The 17095-nt window shown below is 43.5% G+C and overlaps 1 protein-coding gene across 1 annotated transcript in view; it reads right to left on the bottom strand.

Moving 5' to 3' along the window:
- The window catches only part of C6H6orf163 (chromosome 6 C6orf163 homolog), a 194352-nt gene that overhangs the window by 46608 nt on the left and 130649 nt on the right, over positions 1-17095 (bottom strand). The gene's annotated exons all lie outside the window — the stretch shown is intronic.

The following is a 17095-nucleotide window of genomic DNA, read 5'->3' as shown; positions in this document are numbered from 1 at the left end:
AGGGCAGTCGGTCAGCCATTGCCCTGCCGCAGCCTCCAGGGAACCACTATTCTCTGGCGGTGGTGTGGCAGTGTAGAGGCAGTAATATGCTTAGCGGGAGTGTCGCATCCCGCCATGCATATTACAAGTTTCCTCTCTGCCACTATTTTCATAGAGGTTCCTCCTCATGGAAACAGTGGCAGAGAGGAAACAAAGGGGGTCCTACAGGGCCCCCCTTGTGCCTCTGTTCCCTGAGATGTACACCGAGGACAAAACATGTGCTCCAGTTTCCATGCATACCAATTCCTGCATGTGCCATGCAGGATCTATTTTTGGCATTCCAATAGCGGTGCCCATTTTCAGGGCACCACCATGGGAACGTCAAAAACAAAGCTCATCAGACGGGAGGAAAGTCCTAATCTGGCAGGTGGCCTGACCAGGGCTTGGGCAGTACGGAGGCAGGGTGAAGCCACACTGTCTACGAAAAACATTCACTAAACTTGTGCACTATTAAATAATTTGACAAGAAAAACAAATAAATACAACTAAGGCATAAACTATTTATATAGTTCACTAAAATCTAAAGCCTATCTTCAAAAAGTGATGAGTGGGTGGGGTACAGAATTTTGGAAAAGAGAGTACTTTGACTGGGGTGGGGAGGAACTAGTTGGGACGAGGATTTTTAATTCTACTTGCATTGTGTTTCTAAAGAAAATCGACAAAAACATTCCGAAAAAATCCCTAATTTCTCCATTCAAACTCAAAAAATGTTTTTATTTCAACACAACCTTCTCATTTTTGAAGAGTACAGAAAGGTTTTTTGCATATTCAGCAACGGAAGGTTAAACAATTCCTTTCCATTTCATCCAGATTATTTTCTTGGGCAAGATCAAAGTTCTGTTTGCCCATAACGTCTGGTATACAACAGTGCATGAAACATACCTAAAAAGTGATTTACCTGATACTAGATCCACCCTTAAGCCCAAAATAACATTACTCTCTCACATACCCAATGATATTGCCTAAAGAATCTTCATTCGATTTATAAAACCAATAAAGGGATGAAGAGATTAAACCAAGCTAAGACACTTTCTCCGGTGTCCAGCATGTTCCAACAAAAAGGATCTGGTATAAATATAGGTTTGTAATGGCCTAATGTAAGAATATACATAGAAATGTCTGTTGGACATTTACTCCTTCTCTTTTCCACATGTCCAAGATGAAAGATAATTTTCTTTTATAATGCAGGATAGACTGGGCAGGTTACAGTTAATGCAACATTGCCCTGATCTGCCCAATCAGGGCAATGTTGCCTTAACTGTAACATATTTGATGATAGTAAATCCACTAAAACATACTCCATTGTTACAGTACACGTATTATCTCAAAGATAGCAGCAGAAGTACAGCTTCTCCAGATTAGTTTCTTATTCATAAATTTGAAGGAAACATTTGGTCTTAAAGAGACTTCATTCAATAAATAAAATGGTTTACTCCTTTCTCTTACAATCATCCCATGTCAGTTTACTTTATTGCATCAGAATTCATCATAGATCAATTAGTATGTATGTGAAAGATTAAAAGCAACTAATCCACTGTAGCATTTTCTTTGTTACAAAATTCAGCAATAGGGTCTGGAGGGCCCTAAAATCAAAAGGTGTGAACTAAAATATTACAAAATGACTGACAGTAACAGTTAAACACTGAGAACCCTAAACCTTCTTTAGTCAATTCCTTTATTAGGTGGTAAATAAAATACATCTCTTTGAACCACTAAAGAGAACCGTTCACTATCATATTACATTTTTATGGATTATTTTGCTAATGATTAGGGAATCTTCTGTAGCTCATATAAAATAATAGGAAAAGCATATATTTTGGTTGCGTTCATCATGTCCCCTTAATACAAAGTTTAATATTCAAAATCTTGTGCATCTTTAGGGCTGAGTTTAGACACAGCATGTTATCAATTTGTCTAACATTTGTAATCGCTAGGTATCCAGTAACAACCACCTAAAATGCCAGTCACTGAAATGTTTTTAAAAACATGTTTCAAAGACAGGTAGGACTTTGAATTTTTCTCAGTGAATCTGTGTACCAAACAACACAAGCATTCAGAAAAGTAATCAAACAAGAGACAATCTGAAATTTCTGAATTAGCCAAAACAAACAATATGTCATCAGTATATACAATATTTTGAACTCAAGTCCCTCAACCTTTAATCCCTGTAATGTATACACATTTTAAATATTGTGCAAGGGGTTCTAGAGCAAAATTGAATAACAGTCATCATAGTTCCTTACATCAGACTTAATCTATACTAATAATAACATTATTATAACCTTATGTACTTACCCCCTGAATTTAATGCATGATAAACATTATGATAATTAGGATGAAACATAAATTTAAGTCTTCTATGAATCTGATAATATCACCTTTGTAGGAACCTTACTATTTGTAGTCAAAGTGATTGTCAATTAATTCCCTAAAATTATTGCATATGTGTTGACCTTTAACAAAACCTGTTTTGGAAGAATTAAGTAAAATACTAATAATATTGATAGTTGGTTCAGGAAGATCTTAAACAGGATTTTTATGTCACAATTTAAGAGAGGGAGAGGGGGTTTAGTTCCCACACTTCGTTATATCATTGATTGGCTTGGGAAGCAAAGTGATCAAAACTATGTTAATTCTGAAACTTCAGTGTTAGACATACACATAAAAAAAGAGAACAGCGAATTAGAGCAAATGCTTTCTCAAATGGTTTGCAAATGTTAATTGCTAAACTCATATCATCCCGGAGTCTAGTCGCTCTCATGCTAAAATTAATTCCACTATTGAGACCTTCATTTATTGTAGCACTGCTTCATCTCTATCTGATTGGCTTGGGAAGCAAAGTGATCAAAGCTATATTAATACTGCTACTTCAGAGTTAGACATACACATAAAAAAGAGAACAGCGAATTAGAGCAAATTCTTTCTCATGTATTTTTCAAATGTTATCTTTAGTAATTTTTTGCTTTCATAATTAGGGATCGATTATGATGTTGTGCGGAAACTTTCCTCCCGACTCCTTGTAGGAATTGGTTTCTGACTGACTTGTGCTCGGCGGTTCCGCATGACCGATTACGATGATTCCGAACACCGTTCGGAAGGACTCCCATTGATTTCTATGGGAGCCTGTGTTCTGACCGACAACACAGGCTCTCATAGTGAGAAGGGGTAGTTGCCAAAAACCTTGCACCCTGTCGCAGGCATCCCATAGTGCCTGCCACACTGTGCATGGTTATACAGGGGGTCCCATGGGTACCCCACGGCCTCAAGCCGGAAGCCTCAGGATGAAGGGGGGCCTGCTAGGGGCCCCCAAAGAAAGTTTCTGACAGCTTTTCCGTGTTCGACAAATCGAGTCAGAAAGGCTGTCCGAATCCGACATCGTAATACGTCGGTTGGAAACGCTGTCCATAGACCTGTACGATTCGGCTCCGACCGACTTGGTTTCTCTGAATGCCGGTCAGAACAGAGTCGGATTAACCGAATGGTTTCCTTTCCGACCGCGAGCATCGTAATCGGTCGGTCGGAATTGTTTCCGCCCGAGATAGGTTCTGTCACTGTCTGAGGGAATACAAATACAGCTCGGAGGCTTTTCACACAACATCGTAATGAGCCCCTCAGTTGTTATGAGTACCCACACAAATTGAAATCTCCCCTTAACATTCTCTTTCTGTATGAGCAGATGAATTCTACCCTTCATTTGATCCAACACCTGCCCACCTTTGTAATGAGCATCTCCTGATTGAAATGATTAGGCACTCAAAATGTCTTCAAGCAAATATTTGTGTATCCTTACACTACTGTCTCGTCACTTTCAGCCCCCTCTCTATCCTGAATCAATTCTGAAGAAATGTATTGCTATAAAATAATCAAGATGTGAAGAGCTGTCATGTACACATAAACTTGTCTGCGGCCTTCGACACGGTCCATCATGATTTGCTGATGGACCGGTTGTGGGGATGTGGAGTCCAAGGCAAAGCGTGGGAACTTCTGGAGTCCTTCCTTTCGGACAGAATGCAAACAGTGTCACTCGGCACATTCTGTTCTAAACCTTTCTCATTACCCTGCGGAGTTCCGCAGGGTTCCTCTCTTAGTCCTACGCTTTTTAATGTTTATGTTTCTTCTCTTCCCCCCTTGATCAAATCCTTTGGATTTGCTCTGACATCGTATGCAGATGACACTCAGATTGTGGTGTCCCTGCTACCAGGGCAAGAGATGGGGACAGAAATACGATTTCATGACTGCATGGAAGCAGTGGGTAAATGGATGTCCCAAAACTGTTTAAAACTTAACTCTGGGAAGGCTGAAGTTATTCTGTTTGGCAATGCACCCAAGTTCTGGACCCCAAGTTGATGGCCAGCCTTGCTGGGCGTACTTCCGATTCCCACCAGGAAAGTAAAAAACTTAGGAGTCCTGATTGAGGATAAACTTCATTTCGAAGAACAAGTTAATTCAGTTGTCTCGGCTGCCACATATGCTTTGAGAACATGCAAGAAAATGTTACAGTATCTACCAAAGGAAAATCAATGTACAGTAGTGACCGCATTAACTATGACGAGGCTGGATTACTGTAACAGCCTCTACCTTAACATTCAGGAGTGACTGCTGGACAGACTCCAACTTCTACCGAATTCGGCCGCTAGACAGCTCACAGGGATGGCTAAATTTGCCTCTGTCTCCGGTGATATCAGAAGACTTCACTGGTCACCCATTAAGAAACGGGTGCAGTTTAAATCACTCTGTACTGTTTTTAAAGCTCTTCACGGGGCCGGTCCAGAGTATCTGAAGCAGCAGTTTCAGTGGTATGTCCCCAATAGACCACTTCACTCTCTAGGAGCAAAATTGGTAACAGTCCCTATCTTTAGAAAAGCTGGCTGGGGAGGCAGGAGTTTTCGGGTGGGGGCAGCCAAAGCTTGGAACGCCCTCCCATTTCAGCTTAGAAATAGCACGGATCTACTGGCTTTCAGGAAAGCCTTAAATACCTGGCTATTTGGCGTTTAATCTGTGGCCTCTTTTGTGAGTTCCTTTGGGAGGTTTTGTAGATAGCGCCAGGACACCTTCGGGTAACAGTTTGCGTTTTAAAAATATTATAACATAACAGGTTGTCCAGGAAGACGTCTCAGAAGGTGATGTTGAGAAGACAAGGTCGAGGATGTGGCCTTTGGAGAGTGTTGGTATTGCAACATGCTGTACCGCATTGAGTGTGTTGCTGATGATGAGGATGGAACAGATGGTAAGGAGATCCGAGAATGCATCAATTAAGTCTTTGTTCGGCCTGGAAGGCCCATAGAAAAGATAGAAGGTGGCTGCCTAAGTTGCTGAGAGTGGGAAATGACATGCCAGCAGATCTATAAGTTTTGTTTGCCAAGGATACAGGACCAGGAAGACATTTTTTTTCTGATATTATTTTGAGAGTCTACATAAATCTGTAACAAAAGATACATTTCAGATAAGATGAATTGTCAACATTTTTAAGAGAGCTGATATTACACATCACCGACACAGTGACTAGTAAAGTATGTTCAGTATATTCCAGCAAGATCCTTCCCTCCCAGTGCCACACCCAGTAATAAAATATTTCCAAAAGAATAAGATGTAACGGCTGGCATCAGTTTTCAACATTTTGGGGATTCCAGTAATGGGAATGTGGTTCAGAGTTAGAGAACTGTTTATCCGCAGTACAGTTTAGCAGGTAGGAATGGAAAGGAGCCTATGTCCTTGGAGTTGTAATGAGGTATATGTCTTAAGCTGTTCATTGCAGCATGTGAGGTCAGCCATCCAGATGGCCTGTGTGGAGGATTTACCCCTACCCAGGGTCTACCCACTTGGCGCTTAGCAAGTAGCAGCGATAGCATCACTAAATTGCAAACAGCTTAGGATACTGTGTGGCCTAAGCCCAACAGAGCCAGCTTGGGCTCTAGTGATATGGACTCCCATGTCATGTTGGAAACAGTGTGGATAAAGTCCATCCAGAATTGGTAAATGTATGGACAGCCCCAGAAAAGGTAGAGAAAGCCGGAGTCTGGAGCGCCGCATCTCGCAAAATCTGAGGTAGGCCTCAATCCCTGCTTCCATAAAGTGAGCAGTGTATGGTATAGTTTGTGCAAGTAGGTGAAATGTCTAAGGTAAAGCCTACAGCTGGGTGACAGGGCAGCTGTCTGTGAGCACCAAAACTCCTATTTCTTATGTGACAGGGGATCCTGTAACTGCTCTTCCTATATAAGCCTGAAATCTAGTGTGTGATGCCGCGCCTACACCCTTACTGCATTATAAAGGATCGTTAGCAAATGTTTAGAAGACTTTGTGGGTATTATTTGCTTCAGGGACTTTAATGGGGGTGCCTATCGGAGGAAGGATGGGAAAATGTTATTGTGGCCTTCAAACCGCATTAAACGATCACAGCCATGCACTACTAATTACCTCCCATAATACATCACTCATGACATGTTCGAAGACATAATTGATAGGATCACTGCAACATCTGAAATATGATCATGATGACAACACTGTGCATGGTGGGGGTGCGAGTTATAGTTACTTTAGGGCACAAGTTATTGTTACTTCAGATAAGTGTAAATGGTGAATTTTAGTGGTTTTGTTAGTTTAAAACGGTATGTTTGACTGACATTTTAAATGAACTATAACGCCCCATTAACCTTTGGTTTTTTCCAGTGAATATATGCATATAACAGTTTTAGTGTTAAAAGTTATATTAAATTAAAGCTTAAATATTGTAAGAAGCCAGCCGACCGAGCTGCGGGGGAAGCAGACCGTAGCCGCCATAGCCGCGTTTGCGAATGGTGTCGTCTTATACTGGTGGGCTGTCCTGCGTCAAATAGGCCTTTGCCACATCTACAGCACCACCAGGAATTTTCATCCAGGCTAACGCTTGGTTTTGCAGCAGGGGAGGCTTCTGAGCCATTGGGCTTTCTACACCTCTCCTTGACAGTGAACTGACAGAGGCCAGGAAAAGTTATCGCTAGTGGTAAGTGAACTTGCACTTGGGCACTCCCACGCCTTCTCTTGACTGTGCAGTAGTGTGGGCTTTGACAGAGCGGATGGTAAGTGCACAAGTTACCATGTGGCACCCACTCCCATGGTGTGTGGATGCAGCTGGCATTAGGCCGGTACAGCTTGTGCCCGCGGAGGAGCCTGGCAGTTTATCCAACTTGCTATCTGCTACATTAATTGGATTGTTCTTGCCTTGATATTATTGGGAGGACAAGTGTTTTCTATTAATCTGTTTGCCCTAAGTGCACCTGTGGAACACAGGGATTTGGCACCCTCCACTTTTATCTTTTGTTTATTTTTTTTAATTTGTAGTATTTTTTTTATTTTACCTCATTCTACTTGAGAAGGGTAGGCTCATACCTTAATCATGTGATCTAAGTGTTTACCCTAGTCCTCTGAATGCAGAAAGCCTTTTGTTAATATACAGTGGGGAGTGTCGATGATAGTGACAGCAAGAAAGCTTAGTTCTGGAAGAATAATTTCCATTAGATCTTGCAGAAAGACCAAATCCAATCCTCTTCTTAAGTCCCTTCACTTGAATGTTTTGAAATAATTTGCACCTATTCCAGCTTATTTTTCTAAAGTGGAGGAACCACTTTTAAATTTATATCTACCATTTAACAGCCATCTTTGATCCATATGCAAAATCTGGTTTGTAAAAATCTTAAAAACCCAAATGACTTGTCATTGATTAAGGAACCATCTCTCATTAAAACAAGCACACTTAAGTGTGGGGTTATCATTCTATTAGCCACTGATTTTACGCTCTTTGGTATTGACATTGCCTTTAACAATAAAGTCGCATCAGCGATGAATTCACATCAGCCCCTTGCTTCTCCTTTAATAAACAAAAAAAGTCTATGAGACTGATTATTAGTATACCACACTTAAATTCGATTCATGGCTCTGAGTAACAGGCATTCCAGATATTGACTTACATATTCATGACAATCCGCCTGGTGACTATGCGAAGTATTCTGACTCTCTGTTTTGTATGGAGTCAATGCTTTCTTTGATACTCCGTCTTCTTGAAAAGTCAGCAAACAATGTGGATCCTATTCTAGATGCACTGTCCATTTTAAAGTAGCAGGAAAATAGAGACCTATGAATTCGGATCAGTCTGTGTCAGAGACCAGTGGTAGTATATGTGGTAGCAGATCCTCTGACAAAGTCTCACAAGTTCATGCTTCTCCACTGAAATTTAGAGATTGTTAGACACAAAGAAACAGAAAAAATCAAAAGGTAAAAAGGCCTAAGGGGGAAATCTCTACTAAAAAATCCTGTGTATGCACTGACTGTGAAAAGCGGCAAAGGCACACACAAAACAGGCAAGGAAACTATGCTTTGCTCCAATAGTAGTTTTAGAGATCCTTCAAGCCTTCTACAGAAGAATGTGTACCTGTTACTCCACTGACCTCCACAGATCTTCAAGTCCCATCAACTGTGTTTGTATTTTACAAAGAATATCAAGAGGTTGCAGCATCCTTCCTGGAGGCGGAAAATCCAAACATTACAAAGAATTATAATTGTTTGTACCCTTTTGGTTCTCCTAACTCACAAGCCAACCAAAGGGTTTTGTAATGGTAAAATGTCTGTATGTCTGTTCATAGGTACGAAAATATGTCAATATCTAAACTATGTTTGATTTCAATATTTTGTTTGACAATCAAGTAATACTTTTCTATTGATATTTTCTTTTGTACTATTTGTCTAACATTGATATATAGGAGTAATATGCAATTAGTTCATGTTTACTTCAAAAATTGTTGTACATTAGATTCAGCCTCTACCAACTGGCCAACTGAGTCAATGGCCTTCCTCAGGATACAAATCTCTTATATTAAAGTCCCTCCTAGTTAATAACTTTATGGTAGAGATAGAAATGTGGCAATACTTGCCCTTGGCAGACACTCTCAGAGGAGTACCCAAGTTTCAATGTTAATTCTCTGAAACCCGGGGGCAGAATGAGGACGCTGCCCTATAGTCAAACTTTCATCAAGGTGCGGCATCTCTAGACCGGCCTCTCTGCGCCCTCCGACAGGGCTCTACGGAGTAGGTTGGGCAGCTCCTGCCCGAGCCTTATTAGGTCCCAGGGCTCTCCTCCCCCAGGGCCAAACCAATAAAAAAGGGGAGGGCAACCATTTGGCCCCCCTCCCGAGCCTTCATAGGTCCCTAGAATCCCATCCCCTGCAGCTGTTTTTTGTTTCAGAGGGGAGGGGGACTGCAAGCCCCCCTCCCTGTGCCTCATGAGGCCCATAGGACCCCAAGCCTCATCAGTCCCTGGGAACCCCAACCTATAGGGACTTACTTATTTTAAAGGGGAAGGGGGCCGCATGCCCCCTCCTTCACCAGGCCTTTCTTGCCCCAGTGACCCAATCCCCTTGGGCCTCAATTTTAAATAGGTCAGTGCCCCAGTGCCCGCCCATGGCACCCACCATACACACATTGGGGGCACCCCTTGGCCCCAGCCAGCTCTCTGGCATTGCTCCCACACAGAGGGAGCAGCTACTTATGTTGCCTCTGGGTGGGAGCATTCTGTTGATCTGTTTTAAACCTCCTGCCCACTGGGAGCAGGCTTTGCATTTGCTTCCGTTTGGTGGAAGTTTAAAAAATGCTCCCGTCAGATGAGAGCAATTACAAGTTTCACTGCCCACGCCGGAGCGGGTAGGAAAGCTACTGTGTCTGGGGTGGGATCCCCGGAATACAGCAAGTGAGCCTGCCTTAGGGGATGGAGTCAACGGGGCCTTTGAGGGCTCGGGAAGGAGAGCCACGTGGCCCCCTCCCCTTTTGTGGACATTTTGGCACTGTAGGTGGGCTCCCTGAGGCCTATAATAGTTAGCAGAGGGGGACCTCACTCCTCCCTGTCTTTATGGAATGCAGCCCCCAGGGTGAGCTCCCTGGGACCTAAAATAGCTCGAGGTGGGAGGCTGCATGCCTCGCTCCTTAACTAATGAAAGATTAAGAATATTGTTTTGATCCCCAGGAGTCCTGCGGGATCACAGTAAAAAGTATAATTGTTTTTCAATTTTGGCCCTGGAGGGCCTTTCTGGGTAAGCCCATTGGGACTGGGGGACAGAGTATCCCTACCCAGCCCCCTTATAGCTCTGCTGTTTTTAAAGTTTAGAACAGTGTACTAAGCCCCCAAGTCATCTAATGACTGCCAACAACATTTTTGTGATGTTGCTGGCAACAAATCAGAGTGCTCGCTCCCACTGATCCACACAAACTGGTCATGTCGAAATTTTGATTTGTGATGGTACACTGGGATGTAGCGATGTAAGTCATCTTTAACTTACCTCTCTGTTGATTATCTTTTTTAAGATGGTGGCTACTCAGCTTTACTTTTCACTGTATTAGGGATCAAATGCCACGTGAACAAATTATGTACATTGCATTAATGTATTAATTTGTTATATTCACTGTGTTGTAGCTTACATTTTTTTCATTTAGCGTCGCTTATTTTGCTCATCTGCATTGCAATTTCCTGTTTATTTTCATGTTTAAATATGGCAGCAGCTCACAGGCTATGTATGCACCAATCACTAACACAAGTCTGTTTTCTGTGTTGATTAATAAGTATAGGTAAATGGCAGTGTCAGCTTCACTTTGTAACTGTGACCAAGGCTACGGGCAAAATCGTCTGTGAGGCTTTACATTCCATTAAAGTTGATACAAGTATCCATGAGCGTCTGAGTACTTCATATATATATTACCTACTGGCGGTTGGCAGTAGGTAGTTATAGTTAGGGCCTAGCTTCCATAAGAAAAGCATTTTTTGGATTGCAAATAACTTTGGCGCCGTTTGAAGAATCTTCGTCCCAAAACACTTTTTCTTCATGTTAATTTCCATAGGAAACTATTGACGCCGCTACAGCCCGAACTGCTGAACGGAATTTCATCAAATTTGGCAGAAAGGTAGGTCCTGGTCCAGAAAGCACTCTTTGTGTAAAATATTGTAAATCTGTTCAGTAGTTCCTGAGAAATGTAAACATTTCTCAGATATACAACTGTGGCCATGGCGGATTCGCGAACCCTCCTAATCTCGTGCCTGAGATCTGATTGGCTGCCAACACTTAAAAACAAGGAAGTGTTGGCAGCCATTTTGTGACTCGGTTGAACTGAGTCACCAGAAAAACTTTAAAAACAGAGATTAGAGGGCAAGGTAGAAACACCCTGACCCCCTAGGCCTGTTCAGGGGGTCCCACGGGGAACCAAAAAAAGCTATTTAAAAATATTCTGCTGGAGTCACGTTGTATCCGCAAATCCTTGCAAAAATGTTTTTTTTTTTAAAACATGGTTTGCTGCGCTTCGTTTAATTAAGGCCCTCGGTGGGCCAGGTCCCGGGGGCTATAAGTAATAATGCTGGTGGCTGAATCACTGAAATGCAGGGAGGGCTATTCCCCCCTCCGAAGTCCCAGGGACTGCCACCTCCCCTGGGCTATATATTAATTAAAGTGTGTGGGAGCTCCAGCCCTCCACGTAGCCACCTCCCCTGGGCTAATGTACTGGAATGCAAGGGGCCACGCGCCCCCTGCCACAGCCACAGGGACCGCAAACTCTACGGGCTATATTTAAATAAGATGCATGGGAAGGCTCCGGCCCCCACATGCAGCCCCGGGGGCTGCCACAGTCACAAGAAAAACTTAAAAAAGAGAGATAAGGGGGCAGTCTAGAAACACCCTGACCCCCTAGGCCTGTTCAGGGCTGAAAAATAGCATTTTTTTAAAAACAAAATTGAGCGGGAGTTGCGTTGGATCCGCGAATTCCGGTAAACAAAAAAAAACGTAGGTTGCTGCACTTCGTTTAATTGAGCCCCTGGGTGGCAATAAATATTAATGATGGTGGCCCCCCACAGCCTCGGGGACCGCCACCTTCCCGGGGCCATATGTTAATTAAAATGCTTGGGGAGCTCCAACCCCCCCACGCAGCCCTGGGGACTGCCATCTCCCAGGGGCTAATGTACTGGAGTGCGGGGGCCACAGAGCCCCCCGGCCCCCCGGTAGCCCTAGGGACCGCAACCTCCCCGGGGCTATATTTAATTAAGAAGAGCGCCAGACGCAGCCCCAAGGACCACCACCTTCCTGGGACTCTATACTTAAATGCGGGGGGACTGTCACCCCCCAGGGCCAACTCCAGCAATGTCCCGGGGTGCCAACTCCCAGGAGATTGCAGTTTGCTAAGGGATGGCAGGAGCATGCTTCCGCCATCCCATAGCAAACAAGTGTGCATTTTGCTCTCGCCTGTTCAAAGTGAATCACAATTTGCTTTTTACACCCAGGGAGCTGCATGTCAGTAGTTCCCTGGGTGTAAAAAGCTATGCCGGCTCCCGCAGGAGGCGGAAGCTGACTGAGACCGCAGGGGCTTCAGGCACCCCCTGTGGTACCCAATGAGATGGCCATGCTCTGGGGATGGGGTCCCCGGGGTGGAAAAAGGGCGGTGGGGGTCATGAGCCCCCCTCCCTTGAAAATAAAGATAAAATAAATGGCCGGGCCCCAGCGGATGGAGTCCCCAAAGCCGAAATCGTATGAAGCACTCAGATGCTCATGGATGCTCGTATCAACATATATATATATATATATAAATATATATATATTCACTGAAAAAACCATAGGTTTCAGGGGTGTTATAGTTAGCTGGACTTTTCACTTGTACAAAACCATTGAAATTCCCCCGTTATAGTTAGTTCAGCTAACTATAACTCGCGCGCCCGCAATGCACTGCTGATGACGTCACATATTACATCACTCATGACATGGTCAGTGACATCACTCATGACATCACTGATGACATCTCAAATGACATCACTGATGACATCATCCTTGTGATAGAGTGGCAGACCTCCTCTCACCCTAATATAACCTTTGATACACACATTCAAAAATAGAGACTAAACTTTTCAAAACAATGGACATACCAATACCAGTTACAACAACCTCTTCAGTAATTCTAAGATCCACATACACATCCACTCATTCACCAACAGTCCTATACAGTCACTCATACATGTATTCTCTCATCATATGTACTCATACACCTATACATCCTGTTACACAATGCCACTCATCCATAGAGTTACTCACACACATAGTCACTCATGCTAATAAAGAATCAAACATACATTTATTTGCATATACAGTTATACACACACCACCACACTTGCCTTCCTCGATGCCTATGTTATAACGCACAGTGCTATGCCATACAAATTACAATCTGGGATCCATATCTTTGTTACAGTGCATATGCAACGTTACACTCCCCAGCACATATTTTATATTACAACTTTAGAGACTAGTTAGGTTACACAACACTGCCCTGTGCATATTACACTCCAAGGCGCATATTGCATAGCACGCGCTAGTGCCTGTGCTATCTCACACTCTCCAATGAATCTGTCATTGCGCACAATGTATTGCATATTATATTTCACGCCCGGTTCATCTTATATCACACTTTTTGGTGCATAGTTTATACCATACACTATATCTAGTTTTCATTTTCAATCGTGCTCTCAGGACTATGTTCTATATAACACTGTGTTCACCTACCCTTTTCACGGGCATTACATTTTGCGATAGGGGGTGGAGGGTCAGGGGGTGTTTCTGCCAAGTGAGCCCGGAGTCACAGTCACAAACGTCCTCTTCTTCCTGAATAAAAGTGAGATTATGCTGCACACTTGTTCATATTTTAAGTAGTTCGCACAGACACACGTTTTAAAAACAATAAAGTTCTAACACCCGCCTTCTCTGAACAGTTAGCTTGCTGCCCCATCCCCCTCCTCCCTATCCTCTGTTGTGTGAATCCATGGACTAGCCTCCTCCCTCCTGCCATGCATGGTCTGCTGTGCTGCCACTGCCCTCAATTTAGTATGATGTACCAGTCCACTCCTCCTGCCCTCCATTGCCCAATTCTATGCCCCATCATTGACCTCCTGCTTAAACTCTGTGCTTAGCTTGCTGCCCCTATTCTCCTTCCCCCTGCCCTCCGATGTCTTTGTGCATGCCCCTGCTCCATCCTTTTTGCCCACCATGTTCCATGGACCTGCCACTCCTATCTACTCTGAGTGTTCTGTTGAGCTGCCACTCCCCTCCCACCTGCCTAGCATTGTCAGATGACTGTAACCTGTCCCTGCCACCTCCACCCTGCCTGTCCACATGCCATGCCCCTATCCTCTTCCTCCTGTCCTACATGGTCCATTGTACTGCCACACCCTTCTGCTCTCCCTGGTCTGTTGTGCTGCAACTGCTCCTCCTGCCTGCCCCGTGCGGTCTGTTGTGAGGCCCCTTCCCCTGAACTTTCTTGTCTGTGCACAGGTCCTGACACTCCCTTCTATCCTCCATCGTCCTTTGTGCATGCCCCTGCACCCTCCTTCTTGCCCATCATAGCCATTGTGCTACCACTAACCCTCCCACTTGCCATGCATGGTCTTCTGTGCTGCCATGGCCCCTCCCACCTTCCCTGTGTGGTCAGTTAGCTGCCCCTGAACCCCTCCCACCTTCCCTCCATGGTCTGTGTGTATGCCATCACAGTCTCACTGTTGCTCTTCATGGTGTGTCTTGCTTCTAGTGCCCATCCTGCCTGACCTCCATGGCTATCTTGCTGCTCCTGCCCTGCCCCCTTGCCCCCTTGCCCCCTTGCCCCCAGCCCTCTGTTTACATGTGCAGACCCCTACTCCCTCCCTCCTGGCTTGTCTGTTCCATTGTAATGCCCTGATCCATCCCTCCTGCCCTTTATGGTCTGTTATGCTGCAGCTTTCTCTCCTGTCTGTTCATTATGGTCCTGCCTCTTGCCCCTCTGTTCTCTGTTGTCCATGTGCATGGTCCTGTCCCCTCCCTCTTGCTTTCTATGGATTGTTGTGCTGCACTCCCGTCCCGCATGCCCTGTGTGGTGTATTGTGCGGCTGCAAACCCTGATGCCTGCCCTGCAGGGTCAGTTTGGTGCACCTCTCCATGTCCCTCCTGTCCTCTGTTATCCAAGTCCATGTCCCTACCCCATTTCCTTCCATGATCCAATGTACCATACTTGCGAACATTTTGAACTTGGTAAGAGGGAGATTTTGAAAAAAAACTGGGGTATTGATTTTCCCCTTTGAGTTACATTGAAAAAGAGGAGATAGTAGACAGGAGACAGATAAAATAAAGCCCATTTGAGCTTAAAAACATTGGACGTTTCCTGGCTGAATCGGGTCTGTTGGCATGTATGGCTGTACTACCATTGCCTCTTCCTTCTGCCCACAATGGTCTATTACATTACCACAGCCTCTCTTGCAAGTCCTGTATTGTTGGTTTGTTGCCCCTGCCCCCCTTTCAACTGCCCTCCATAGTCTGTTGTGCTGCCACGGCCCTTCCTGCCTGCTCAGTGTGGTTAAATTGTTGCCTTTGCACCCTCCTACCTGCCTTCAATTTTCAGAGTCCGTGCCCCTGGCCTCTGCCTCTCAACAGTATCCTAATGTACAACTAGATTGCTAACATTCTATATTTATTACAAAAGTGTGGAACGCCTGACGTCATCTTGATGTAATCAAAACTGTAATACCTAAAGCATTTCCTTTAGAAATTACATATATGAGAGGGTCTTATTGGCATCAAAATTATGGTTAGTGCTCTAAAAGACTAAAATAAGGACATATTTTCTGAGTTTTCAAATAGCGAGAAAGCACTTTTAAATTATTTGTTACCTTTATGTTTTTTTATCTAGTTGACCACTTGATTAAATGTTGCACTTAGCGGAGAGGATGTGGTGTTACTTCCAGAACTGCAGACTTTGCAACTGGGGAACCAGGTTGGAGTTTCTGCTTCAGCTCGACATTCTGTGATTCTGGTCAAATCACTTAGTCTCCCCATGTCTACAACCAAAATGAATTTGTTCTTGTGTGATGTAACCAATGCTCATGTAAAGCACTCCAATACCTGACAAGTCTGCACTATATAACAGCAAAAACACAAAATAATAAGTGTTTTGCACACTTCTGTCATTGGGCTATATTTGGGCTACATTTGGGCTCTTTTGTCTCCGGTGGCCATCTTGGGAGATTTATTTGTTATGAAGTTTCCTAATTTCCTCATGTACTGCACTCTCCTCAGTAGGAAATGCTTTCAGTTTTTTACTTTGATTCCATCATGAAGGTATTCAGATATGTCACACATTTGCCATAAATTCTGAATGTTAGCACTCTAGTTGCTCATTAGATCACTGTAGTAAAACTACTGTTCACCATGGAAGTGTGCTCCTGGTATTAAAAGTGCATGTTTCAGTCTGCATGTCAGAATTTTTTAATGAAATAGAAGAGGATTTGAGAAGTAACTCAAAATGTGCCCTCATTTTCTTTCTTCAGCATTAATCATAATTTCTATGGCAAAATTATCCCCCTCATTGTGTTCCTTTTTAAATTAAATGTTTTAAGTGTTACCAGTTTATTCCAATCAAGATGGCTTCAGGTGTGCCATTCGTTTATCATAAGTAGGACTGTTAGCGCTCTAGTTGTTCTTTGGAACACTCTGGGAAGCTGCAGTAGAACACAAAGGAATCAACTGACAGTCTCTGCCCTTGTTGGATGTACATGTTTTACTGAGAATGTCAGACTTCATTCTCACATGACTGAGAAAGATAATGTGAATTTACAGAAAATAGGCTCTCAGTTTAGCTTATAGATCACCTTCCAAACCTCTGTGGGAAAAGCATGAGAAAATATTTTTCTCTCAATCATGATATCCCAGCAGAAGGCTTTTTCACATGGTGAAATCACCTTAGAACATACCACAATTCCTAAAATGAGTATGGTACCATCAACAAATGATTTATAATGTAACTAAAGTCTTAAAACCTTCTATTAACTGCAATGCTTTTTAATGAGGTGCTATCATGCATATTGGTCCCAAGATGGCTGCCAACACTTCTTGGATGAAGTGCTGACAGCCAATCAGATCTCAGGATGAGATGTGTGGTTAGGCTCCGCCCACATATATATATGATTTTACTTTTGATTTTCTCAGGAACTACTGAACAGATTGACACCAGACCTGCAAAAGGCACATCCCTGACCTGAGGACTA

The sequence above is a fragment of the Triturus cristatus genome, chromosome 6, assembly GCF_964204655.1.
Source record: "Triturus cristatus chromosome 6, aTriCri1.1, whole genome shotgun sequence".
Classification (NCBI taxonomy): Eukaryota; Metazoa; Chordata; class Amphibia; order Caudata; family Salamandridae; genus Triturus; species Triturus cristatus.
The sequence above is the reverse complement of the archived record's forward strand: the minus strand, read 5'-3'. Positions and strand labels throughout refer to the sequence as shown.